The sequence below is a fragment of the Elaeis guineensis genome, chromosome 11 (genome assembly GCF_000442705.2).
Source record: "Elaeis guineensis isolate ETL-2024a chromosome 11, EG11, whole genome shotgun sequence".
Lineage (NCBI taxonomy): Eukaryota > Viridiplantae > Streptophyta > Magnoliopsida > Arecales > Arecaceae > Elaeis > Elaeis guineensis.
In genome coordinates, this window is record NC_026003.2 from 36,582,921 (window position 1) to 36,595,326 (window position 12,406).

The following is a 12,406-nucleotide window of genomic DNA, read 5'->3' on the forward strand; positions in this document are numbered from 1 at the left end:
TCTAATTAATTCTCAAATTAAACTTCTTTAATTCTTATGAGTCTATAAGTCAAAATTGATATCTAGCAATATATCATAACTACTCGAAAGAGATAAAATTTAATAGAAATATCAAAATTATCCTTTAGTGGCAAGTTACCGTGCAATTCAATTTTTCAATCATACAACATCCCAGATGAGCAATGGGTATAGAATCATGTCAAAATCAAATGCTAATCTATATGTATCTCGATCAGAAGATGATGATTCAATTGATGATACATTAAAAACTCTTTTCTAATTATCATCTTATTTTGGCCAAAGACTTCCCAAATCATCGATCTATGAGCTCCTTATTAGGAGTGACCGATCCTTTATTAACCACTCACAATCTCTATACACACTTCACCATATCCAGAATATCTCATACAAGGATCAGAGAACTAAGTTAGGGAATGAACCAAAATATGAATTCATATCGCAAGGTACCATAGTGATCTCAGGTCTAAGGATCACTTGCACAACTCTCACTAGAAAATAACCTACTGACATGCAAATAAGGCTCCATCAGATATTCTCTCGTAGGTCAATTCGGTGAACTCATTCTCTAATGAGCACCCACATCCTTGTATTAGTATCGCACATAAGTGGTTGTGAGATCAACCACCCTCTCCATCGAGTATATATAGGATGTGCCAGTCTTTCTGGTATCATTGATCTCCGACTCAATGAACCAATGACTGAAAATATTTTAGATCATGGCTATCAAAGATTTAGATCTCACTGACATGATCTCATCATGGTCCTAAAATCATTACCCTAATCTATGAGGTTCATTATAATCTTAAACAAGTATAAGATGCCACATATAATGAATCAAAGATGCCTAATTTTATTAATAAATAATATCAAATACATAAGTTTGAAAGATAAAATATAAAAAAATATTCCATCGTATCACATATGCGATTGGCTTATAGGACATTATTCTTTCACAGCTTTAGACTCTCTCACAGCAGGTCGCCAGGATCATTCTCGCCACCAGGAGCACATCTCAGGGGGAAAGCTTCCACATGGTCCCCTCATCTGATCAGTCATTGTTTTCTCATATTTCTATGGTGACGCAAATGTTCTCTGACACAAATGCACGCGTTGAGCAACTTGAGAGCACAGTTCTTAGGCTCACTGGTAAAGTATTTGATTTGCAAAGAGAGATGATAACTCTATCACTTCCCATCGGGCTGAAATACGACATCATATAGATTTCAGAGTTATCAGTCGAGGCAAGGAGACTTCATGGTATGATTGAGTCTGGGATCAAGATACTGAGTCAGGAGATCACATAGTCGAGTGAGGCTGTTGCTAGTGGGGTTGGTTCTCTTCTACAGTCCATGTCAAGAGTATTAGGTCAACTTGACTCCATCAAACTTATACTATTGGCTAGAGCCCATCTTCTTCTTAGCCTTCTGGATCATCCCCTCACTCCACCCATGCCGGATCCTCTAGTAAGAGTCGAGGTCGGCGTAGTCATGCTTCATCTCATCCCTTTGTTCATCATGAGATCTCCTCTTCTGATTCTGATGATTAGTCTATGTTATGTTATGTTATGTCATATTGTATTATGTTATGTTAGCCATCTTTTTGGTTGTATATTTTTATTTTGGCTGACCGTATGTCCTTATGTATCATGTGAACTTAATATCACTATTTCATACATGTCCTTATGTATCATGTGAACTTAATGTCACTATTTCATACATTTTGGCTGGAATTATGTACTTGTGGCTGATATGAACTTATTTTAGACTTGTGGTTGATGTGAAATATGGTGATGGCTCTTATGTGACTAATGTTAATTTGATATTATTTTGGCTTTTTATTTTGTCATGAACATTGAACATGATATTTGAATGTGGCATGTGTTATATTTTAAAGCAGCAGGTTTCTCTCATTTGATCAAAAAAAAAGGGTGAGTAGATTTTTTAATTGATGATGCCAAAAAGGGAGAGTAAATATATTGTTTGGTATAAGTAAATTTTTAAAAATTCTCAAATGAATGTGGCAATCCTTTAATTTATGCTTGATTTTTTATTCTAATGATGCACTGTATCACCTACCTTTTGGCCTTAATACTATGTTTTGATACTATAGAGCTCATGTCTTAAAAAAGCTATATTAATTGAATACACTTGTATATTGCCTTAGTTTTAAGTTCGCATATCTTTAATGACAATACTTTACTCAAATACTCTATATATCTTATTTTTGCTTATATTCAAATATTTTGTAATCATCAAAAAGAGAGATTGTTATTCCAAGAATTGATTTTGATGCTACAAAACATTTGAGAGGAGTACTAATGATTTTTTTTTTTGAAGAATCTTAAATGTGTATTTCAGAATATTCAAAAAATTTTGAATTAATAAAATACTTGGAGAAGGCCAAAGCTACAATTTCATTAAGTTAGAGATCAAGACAATGCTTTTCAGAAGCCTCAAGAATATTAAAGAAGACTTCAAAATATTTGGAGGAAATTTTGAAAATTTTGAAAATCAAAAATTGAATAAAATCATGTTTGAGCAAAGGGATCGACCTTTTTTGAAAAGGATCATTAGCACGTTAGTTTTTGGCCGCCATGCAAAAAGGGATGACCTTAGAGTCGACCCATGAAAAGGATCATTGGCATGCTAGTTTTCAGCCGGCATGCAAAAGGGGATGACCCTGGGGACGACCAATTAGTCGACCCCTGCTGTGCCGCAGGTCAAAAATAGAAATGAGATGTTTTTGTTCTGCCACAAAGAACAATCCAGGGATCGACCCATGGGTCAACCCCTGTGCCAGGGGATGACCCATGAATCAACCCTTGAGATAGAAACCTGCATAACGATTAGTTTTTCAGTCTATTTTTTTTACAATTAATGCCCATTAAATACTCTCCAACTACTTTAAATGGCTATTGTTCACTCTCCAGCATTAATTGAAGGTATAAAGCCATTCAAAAGGAGGAAAACCTCAAGGATAATCAAGAAGAAAATCAAATCTTAAGAGATTTCAACTCCAAAATAAAGAAGCATTCAATTCAAGCTCAACCACCTCTTCAAAAGTGCATTCAACTCTTTATTCCATCAAAGGATATTCTTAAAGGCTTCTCCAACTTAGAGTAAAGTGTATTTAAAATTTCACTATATTCATTCGGGAGCTAAACCTGATTTACATTGTCATATTTCTTGCTCTTGCTTGCTAATTTGTGTAAAAGTTTTGGAGGGATCACAAAGCTTAGGAAAGGTTGATCCGAGCCTTAAATTGGAGTATATTGGGTTAGCTTATATCCGAAAAATAAGTGCCTAGCTTGAAAAAATTAGGATCGATAGAATCCGACATTGTAATCATTGTGTACGATTAATAGATTTAAATTTTCAAGTAGAAGTTTGGAGAGTAGATGTAAGATTGACACCGAACCACTATAAGCCCTCATTATTTATGATGACTTATTTACTCTTCTTGCATCATTGTATTATTCACTTGCTTACTAGTTTCATTATTCTATACATTGTTCACTATTGCCATTGCACATTACACTTTACAATCTTGACATTTTTTGTGGTTCACTCTTCACTTAAAATTGTTTAACCCAATTTATTCTCTCCCCCCATAGGTTGCAGCAACAAATTGGGTCAAAATTTACAAAATCTAGACCCGAGTTGCCATGTGAAATGCGTCAAATATTTGAATCCAACAAGCCTTCAAGAATAGGTTAAGTTGGATCTAAATAGATCAAGTCGAATCAAATCACAGGTCAACCCGATCTATTTGCAACCTTATGTATAGATACATTGGCATGATTAATTATATTTGATATTATGATCGAACTTAAAGACTGAATTAATTATCTAATTATATGGACTTGCCAATTATTAATTGAAGCATTTCAATATTGGGAATATGATTTTAAGATTTTATCACTTATTATATTGATGATGTGAATTATTTTCAGACCTGATGACCCACATTGTTTTATAATTATTTTTATATTATTAGTTTATCACTATTGTCTATTTTACATATTTTCTTTATAATTTTGATAACATTTTTTATATAATTATATTTCTATAATATTATGTATTACTAACTTGCAAGGTAACTCACCCAAGTTCTGATCCACTACGATTGATAGAAATCCAAGCCAAGTTTCCTAAGTATGAAAAAAATAAGCTACAGGATTTGTAGAATAAACATAATTCAAGCAAATTATATATTTGTATTTTCAAATATTATTTGCTTAAATATGAAAAAATAAATATTAAGAAATATTATTTGTTGAGAATATTTCTCATTCAAAACTACCTAATTAACTTAAGAGTATATAAAAAATAATATCATATAAAATTATTTGAATACATCATGCTTAATCAATCTTTAAAAGAACAAGTACTCACTAACATCAAAATAGAAGATCAAAGTTATTGCCAGAATAGTTTGTCTCTTCTAATTTTTAAAAATGGCTTCTTAAAAGCAATATATAAGTATCCAAGTATGGACTATATATCCAATTCAGACATATTTGACACAGAATTTTGGAGTTGGATGCAAGTATCCACATAAGCCCCAAAAAAAGTTCCAACATAATGGATACTGTACCCACTTGATTACAATCTCAAAGCTGATCTCAAACAGAAAAAATAAATCTTAAAGAAGATAACCAACCAAACAAAAAATACTAAATGGAACCATGGTTAAACCTGCAATTTTTCAATTCTCTTGATGGTTTTTATCAAAAGATCTACCAGCTCTTAATTGACAAGAATATCAGCTTATGCTAGCACTTCATGAAAAAAAAGGTTAAAGCATGTGGCATTTAATTTCCCACATGAAATTCCGGTAAAGCTCGGTTTGATGACACCAGTTGGACCCTGACACGGTACAATTGTCAACAGAGACATTGATTTTCTTTTCACTCAACAGAGGAAAGATTAGAAATGATGATACGGCTATTTTAACTACCAAGGGCAGGATTGAAGTAGAATTCCCACAAATATTCAGCCTGTTAGCCTCCCAGTCCATTTCTTCTAAAGGCCCATCCTAATTTTTGAGCTAAATTCTATCGATGGACCTGTTAGACTGCAGGATAAAAAAATAAGACCTACAAAATCTCTTTCTTCCCCCGACAGGATTTGGGAGGCAGATAAATTAGGTTGACAAGGACCTTAAATGAACTATATAATCTACGATTCTGTAGAAAATCCAGCCCAAACCAACTAGATTTCTCAAACAGACCATTGCTTTCCTTTCCTATGATAATGGTGTGTTGGGTTTGGTTAAGCTCTTGCTTGTATGTCAAAGGACTTTACGGAACCTATAATTATTTTAAGAGCAAAATAAATTATTTTGAAAAAAGACGTTACTTTGAAAAGGGGCATGGCGACACATGGGCCCTCCGCTCCGATATTTTTTGCTGTATGCAAAGCGAGAATACACAGTTAGTATCAGCAACTAGAGTAGGATTACTAACTTGGGAAAAGGACTCATCCTCAACAATGGATTAGGATTTCAATTTTCCATTTGCAGCCTGAGAAAAAGATGTTAGCCACATACCATGTTAAGATTCTTAACAATCAAGGCATGACCAAAATGTACCTATATTTTATACAACCATGAACTTTTGAGGCCAACCAAGCAAATTTTCACTGGTGACTCTTTCTAAACATCAGCCATCTAGATACTCCTGAAATCACCATAGTAAACAGAATACGGCCACCTGCAAGAAATACATGAACAAAAGAACAAAAAAAGAATTAGAGCTTGTAATGTCAGCCTGTAATACAAGCACAAAAGAAAGATAATATTATGTCCTCTGTTAATGGAAAGCACAAAAATCTCTTCATCATGGTAAAAAAGTTACAAAATATAAAGGGCCAGCACTTGCCTGCCAACAAGAGACTTCATAACAAAAGCTGCAGTTTACATGAGTTCCAACCAAAAAAAAAAAAGACTCAGAGCAAGTGATTTATGTAGATTATGCACATGCAAGAACTGACACTGCACAAGGATTTGCATCGAAAAGAAAAACATATAAAGGCAGACAGTGAAAATGTCATCTTTCGAAGTAACAATCCTGAACTTTCTTTGTAAGTCGACTGCTAGGTTGACAATTGTTATATCCCAGCCACAAGTCTTACATGATCATTGGTTGCATACCAAAGGCAAGAAATAATAAATGTCCGCAATACTGACATGCAACAGTATTACCGAATATGCCTGGTTTATGCCAAAAGCTTGAACTTCATTTTTTAGAAGAAAAAAAAAAAAGTCTCATCACATTGTAAGTGTTGCATTGTAATCATGATCTGCAGAAGGTTGGAAAAAAATGAACTCCTAAACTATAGTCGCAGCAGCAAGAGACAAGCTAAAAGCAAACAGGGAGCCTGGGACTTGAGCAAAATTATGCTGAAAACGAAACAATGTCCCAGACACTGGCTTGACTAAGAAGACACTTCTTACAAATTATGTGCCCTTTAACATCAAGTGTGCAATGAAATAATTGAAAGAAATTCCTAGGTAGAGAGAATGGATACCCATGTACAGGCAAATCAAACTGAAGATCCAATGCTTCATATGGATATAGATCAAGGAGACTCTTTGTAGAATAATATATTAAAAAAATGCATTCTTCTTCAAGAATTTGCTATGTCCATCAAAAATTTGTGTTGATATAGTAGAAACCATGTGAAGGTTTCCTTCAGCTTGGAAACCCCAAGGATACGTGCCACCCCCATAAATCGTAACTGTCAAGAATTGCCCCTGCTCATGAAGTCAGCCTCAAGAAATTGTTCACTAGTTATTCCCATTAATGTACATTTCTGTCATTACTACCAGCACTTCTGAATCCTTTCTCATGACTTATGCATGTTACTTTAGGTTGTCTTCTCCGCATTGAAGGCTGGTGAATACAAATTTGAGAACCTCTCCTTAATGGAATCTGCTCTGCCACCTGAACAACTTGTACAGCTTAAATCAGTAAATGCTTTAAGGTTTCATCACCTTTTCTGTTAATTTTCCACTATCTAATATGCTTATATTGAGTCCTAAAGATTGACCATATAGTTACCTTGAATTACTAGTTATAACACAGTAAAAAAAAACACCAAATAATTTCGCTCAAGGTTGGAAGAAACCATGACCCTTGACAAATATGGAACATTGACATTCTGACACCAAAAATATAAATATAATAGTTTAACATTTAAAGATACAACAATGACAAATTGTATCTCTTAAGAGAAAATTCAATTCCCATTGGAATGTTGTATGTTGTATATACAGAGGAGTTTAGAAACAACAAATCACTCAACACTCCTGACATTGTAAATTTCTGAGCTTGTCTCATTGGTCATTTATAAGGTTAGTTTCATTCATCATATTTCTGCTCTCTTGCATATGCTAGACTCACATAATTCGTTATACATCTAATTCAACATACAGCAACGACTAGAAGACAAGACAAAAAATATATTAAAATAAATACAGAAATTTCCTTGATGAAAGGCTGACTCTGGAATCACCCCAATGAGTCAGTACAAGAAATATTGATTCTACATATGACTGTCAATGTTAAAATCTTGAACGAACTCATGTAACACATTTAGTGGTCAACATAATGATCAAAGGTGAAGAAAACATTAGGGTTTCAGAGAACCATCAGCGGATCTTTTTATGCATTTTCAATTGTCAACCTTACATAATTTACTCTGTATAATATGGATTATAGGTCATTAAGCTCTATATAAGAGCATCAATTAAGATTCACAGTGCATGATGATTTTGAAAAATACAGTAGCTTTTTTTCTCTATTATTCTTTATGATCTTTTATTCTGATTGTCTATCATTTTATCATATGTACGTTAGTGTGGGTTCAACAAGGACAATATGTATGGTTTTCTGATGTTGTCAGATGAAGAGATTTAAATCTCTCAAACAAATATAGATTATGAACTAAAATCTTTCAATCAAAATTTACATGTTTTTAGAAGTATGATGGATATTACACTTGGAAACAAATTTATATAGTTTATCTTATGGTAGCATTTTCATCTTCTAATTGACAGTATAGGTTATGGAAAATTTAGTATCTTTTTGTAATCAGCTTGATCTTTTGGAGAGTCATGATATGTCATGGACCCTAATAGTTAGTTTAGTATATGATGTAATCAAAACAACATTTTGTTATGCAAAAATATGTTCAGAGTAATCTTTGAGAAACTAAGATAGGTCTATAACTTTGTATCCAAAAAAGTACTTACGGTGCCAGCCCCATTTTCAGAATCTCTTTGGAATATCCTCCCGCAGCTGCTTCCTAAGAGCTGACAACTCCACATCCATGCTCTCCATTCAGGTAACTAAAGTCTAGAGGACAATAAGCTACAATAAATACCAAGACTTTTACTCTAGGAAGTGAGCCAGTTCAATGGCTTTCCTTTCCCCTTCCAAGTGCACAGTATATGCCATCTCCTTACATTGGAGGCTTTGTTATATGTGTCAAGAAGTTTCCATTTCATAATCTATTTTATATACAATATCTTAATGAAAAACTAAAAAGGTTAAAGAGCTCAGAAGCAACTTCTAGAATCCAATATATAAAGTAGTTTTTCTTCAAACCATGCCAAAAGAAGCATCCCCCCAAATATTCCTGACTAAGCTTCCTAGGCCATATAATTCCCTTTCAGAATATCTTTGGAATATTGCTATCCCAGCAGCTGCTCCCTAAAAGCTGACGACTCAAACCTCCATGCTCTCTGTTCAGGTAACAAAGGTCTAGAGTGCAATAAGCTACAATAAGTAGATTCACTTTTACTACAGCAAGTGGGCCAGTCCAATGGCTTGCTCTTCCCCTTCCAAGTGCATAGTATATCATATTTCCTTTTCATCGGAGGCTTTGTTATATGGGTCACAATGAAACAGCTTCTGGGTTCCAATATATAAAATGGTTTTTCTTTGAACCATGAAAAAATAAAGAAATAGTATCTTCCTAAACCATTCCTGACTAAAATTCCTAAGCCATTAATCTGCTTTTATTTAGCATTTTTACTTGATTTATTATTAGATATATGTCCTAGAAGCCAATATGGCTGACACATTGTAATATATCTAGGACACAATTTTGTACTTAATATATTGATATGATCAATAAAAAGGTAAATTCTTTTTCATTCAAGTGTAATGTGTCCTTGAATCGTCCATGGAATTAATTTCGATACACTCTCAAGATGTTGAGAATTAGAGACATGTATTTAATTCCTAAAGCTTCCGATCATAGGATCATTATGAGGATGGTGACAAATCCGGATAAACTGCACACAAATCGCTTCCTTCGAAATAGATGGTCTCTAATCTACTGTGTAGATACACAAGACAACGAGTGCGGATGGTTGTTAGAGAACAACTAGCACTGAGCATGACCATATAAGAGATCACTTGAATTTCTATTCAATCGTCAGTAATTGTCTCGACGCTGTAGTTGTGTGACTGATCCTTTGACTTGAGATGGTACTACTACTCGCAGTGAGGCTGCTGGAGTTTGATCGATACATAAACATGGATCTCATTGAGCCCTTGTAGTGGATATTGACAACAATTGGTCCACTGTAGGAATAGGGTACACATCAAGATAGGATCTATCAATCTTCATAGAGAGTAGTCCTATGGGATTTGAGAAGCTAAGTCCATGAATCTGTGGCCACAGTAGAGTGATTGATGAAAAAAATTTTCGTAGACATCACATCTAGACTTAAGCTAATCGAATCTATCATATGACTGATGTTGAGATTTGACGATTTATCTATGACCTGCCATCTAGTCGGGACTCACGATAGAGAGACTGAATCACATGTTAACTATACCTAAAAATTCATTTCAGTTCTACTGGGTTGCTACTACATACTGATAGGTGTCACTAGTGGATTGTGAGAGCTCACTAGGATTGTTTCGGATCGATAATCCTTACTGAGTTAAAGTGAAATTGTTCCGATCCATTGAAAAAAATTTCAATGATATTGTATATCTCATTACCAGATAGAATTGAGCCTATGAAGTCACACAACAAAAAGATCAGATCTGGAATAAGAAATTGAGCTTATGAAATGTCAATTGAATTTAGAGAAACCCATTGGGTTCATGATAACCTTACTAGCACATGGTTGGACTCAATTCCTCTTTCCATTGGATTACTTATTTGATAAGTTAATTTTTCAACCCATTGAAAAGAATTTCAATAATATTGTATATCTCACTACCAGATAGAATTGAACCTATGAAGTCACACAACAAAAAGATTAGGTCTGAAATAAGAAATTGAGCTTATGAAATGTCAATTGGGTTTAGAGAAACCCATTGGGTTCATGATAACCTTGCTAGCACATGGTTGGACTCAATTCCTCTTTCTATTGGGATTACTTATTTGATAAGTTAATTCTAACTTAATTACCTGTTAATTACCTACATGAATAAAATACATGAGACTCCAATTGTTGGGTGTCTAAGGTTATGGATCACATAAATTAAGGATGCAAATCCCTTATGAATCTCCTTGATAGTTATTATAGGGTGCCACTTTGAATTGTTCAATTTGGACGTGTCCATTGATTAGAGGACCTTTGATTTTCATATGAAGTGTCTCTTAGGTACAAAATAGGATGTCTAATTATGGGTGCAAGGGCTCCAATAGTTGGCACCTAATTGACTTCCTAATGTAAGTTAGATAACTTAAGTTGATAAAAATCTTAATGCAAGTAGGACTTGTATTATATGATTGAATAAGATTCAATCTTTGTGCCTATAAAAGAGAACCTCTCCTGAGGTCCTAAGATCATCCAAGCCAGCCCCTCTCCACCCCAAGAGAACCTCCCATGCCCTCTTCCTCCCTTTTTTTCTTCTCCTTAAGCATCCCCACACCATATTACTTGGGACGCGCATCTCAAGTTTTGCACACGCCCAAAGCATTGGGCGGCCCTCATCTGTTGGTTATTGGTCTCTTGTAGCACTACAAGGCAAAGAGAAAAGCTAGAGAAGAAGAGAAGATAAAGATCAAGGAGAAAGATCAAACGTTGATCGAGATCCAGGCTTCGTTTAGATTCAGCAGACTGAATTTTGGAGAATCAAAATTCAGATCTTAGAGAGCTGTTCCAGGCTGATTCCGAGTGGATACTCATAGAGGCCGGACACTTGTGCGGCTAATAGAGCGCCTCGTCTTTTCCAGATCCAGATTTGAAGAAAGAAATTACGAAAAAGATATGTGATTTGATCAATTTAAATTTCAGCATATATCAATTTCAGCATATGAAATAGATCCATATGGTTTTATGTTTTTATGCATGCAAAAATAAGATTAAAATTATTTTAATCTTATTCTTCGCTGCGGTGTTTAGAAAATTAAGTTTTTGAAACACATATGCATGCTTCAAACCCCAAATTCCAACAGTGGTATTAAAGCCACGAATTTTCATATACTGAATTTTGATACACATGTTTTTGAAAAAGTTTCAAAATCAATTTTTTCCTTAATACATAAGATATATGGATGGATCTTCAAATCTGAAATCTAATTTTGGATTTAGTTTTAGAACATATAGTTGCATATAGTTGATATGTTGTTGCATGCATAGATCTAAATTTGATCTAGAAAGAGTTCTAATTAATGTTCATCTGAAATATAGATGCATGCATGAAATCTGCAATTTTTTATTATCTGAATTTTAATTCATATATGTGATATATGATTGCATATTTAAATCATAAATTTATTTTTAATCTTATTCATGACTAGTATATGAGATATATGACATCATGCTTAGATCTGAAATTTTGTTTAGATCTAATTATACATGCATATATATAATATATATTTGTATGTTAAAATCTAAAAATTATTTTCATGTTTTAAAACTTACTTTAATGCAAAGATTTTAGAATCTAAAATTTGTGTTTGTGCATTAGAATTTTGGTCATGAAAAAAATCAAAAATTAGATCATGTAATATGATTATATCTAAGATTTTTGATTTGAGTCATATGGATCTAATTCGATTAAGTAATTAGTCAAACCGAGCCAAATGTTGAATTGAGTTAGATCAATTAAGTTAATGATCATACAATTATTGTTGATCAAATCGATTGAGTCCCATATGTAGAATCGATTAACCTAAGGATTTAATTTAGCTCATTAGTTTGAGCCCAATACGCTTAAGCTAACTAATTCTAATCAATCGACCTATTGGTGTCTAAGGCAAGTTAATAAGACGTGATTATTTAATTGGTTCCGTTAGCCGATCTGGCCAATTCATTGGTGTCTAAGACAACGGAGAGACCCCATCATTCTCTACTTATCTAGCCAATTTGAAAGATTGGATCTTGAATTAGGTTGCTTAGCAATCTGGTT

The 12,406-nt window shown here is 33.8% G+C and overlaps 1 protein-coding gene across 1 annotated transcript in view; it reads right to left on the reverse strand.

Moving 5' to 3' along the window:
- Positions 1-5,488: 5,488 nt before the first annotated feature.
- The window catches only part of LOC105035576 (uncharacterized), a 44,018-nt gene continuing 37,100 nt past the window's right edge, over positions 5,489-12,406 (reverse strand). The window contains exon 2 of the mRNA XM_010911176.4: positions 5,489-5,734. The gene's annotated coding sequence lies outside the window, so the exon portion shown is untranslated. The remainder of the gene's footprint in view (positions 5,735-12,406) is intronic.